This window comes from Chrysochloris asiatica, unplaced genomic scaffold, assembly GCF_000296735.1.
Source record: "Chrysochloris asiatica unplaced genomic scaffold, ChrAsi1.0 scaffold00047, whole genome shotgun sequence".
Lineage (NCBI taxonomy): Eukaryota > Metazoa > Chordata > Mammalia > Afrosoricida > Chrysochloridae > Chrysochloris > Chrysochloris asiatica.
The window spans coordinates 7,859,017-7,860,250 of record NW_006408565.1 but is presented as its reverse complement, the minus strand read 5'-3'; positions in this window follow the sequence as shown (position 1 = coordinate 7,860,250).

Genomic DNA, 1,234 nt, shown 5'->3' with positions numbered 1-1,234 from the left:
ATCCATATGAGGTTATTGAAAATACCATGGCTTGGGTCAGGCTCACCTTAGTCCTCAAGCTGACATCTTTGCTCTTCAACACTTAAAAAAGTTCCTGTGCAGCAGATTTGCCTAATGGAGTACGTCTTCTGATCTCTTGACTGCTGCTTTCTGTGAGTGTTGATAGTTGATCCAAGAAGAAAGAAGTTTTTGACAACTTCAGTCTTTTCTCCATTGATAAGAATGTTGCTTATTGGTCCAGTGGTGAGAATTTTTGTTTTCTTGACAATTGAAATGTAATCCATATCGAAGGCTGTGCTCTTTGATCTTCATCAGTAAATGCTTTAAGTTCTCTTCACTTTCTTCATATGTATGTGTATATATATATGGAGCTCTGGTAGTGTAGTGGTTAAGAATCAGGCTGCAAACCTCAAGGTCGACAGTTCGAAACTACCAGCTGTTCTGCAGGAGAAAGATGAGGCTTTCTGCTCCTGTGAAGATTTACAGCCTCGGAAACCCTGTACAGGGTCGCTATGGGTGGGAACTGACTCAACGGCACTTAACAACAACATACACACACACACATAGTATATTTCATTTGATCCTGCAATCTTATATGGTATATAGCATTATTAATCCCATTTTACAACAAGGAAACAATCATAGTTACCAAAGGACTTCATAAGATTCGTGGAAAAGTGGAATTAAATGATAATGGAATTTTTCACAAACTTTTTAAAGGCCCCTCATATATTCTAAACAATAGGTTTGTTTATATACCAAACACATTTATTAAATAGAGTCTTTAAATGAACTGTTTTCAGATGCCCTCAAATCAGTTCTGACTCATAGCAACACTATGCACAACAGAACAAAACTACCCGGACCTGCGCCATCCTTACAATTGTTATGTTTGACCCCATATTTGATGCCACTTTGTCATTCCATCTTTTTTTGGGAGGTCTTCCTCTTTTACACGAACCTTCCAGTTTTCCAAGTCTGATTTCCTTCTCTAGGAACTGTCCCCAGACAACATGTCCAAAGTATGAAAGATGAAGTCTCTCCATCACTCCTTTTGAGGAGCATTCTGACTGTATTAAATGTTTGCAGCTGTTTTCTTCACATTTTGAATTGTGCCTCATCAGCAAATGAAGGTCCTGAAAGCTTTACTCCACCCACATCATTAAGGTCAACTCTATTTTGAGGCAATGGCTATTCCCCCATTGTATTTTGAGTGTGTTACTACCTGAGGGGT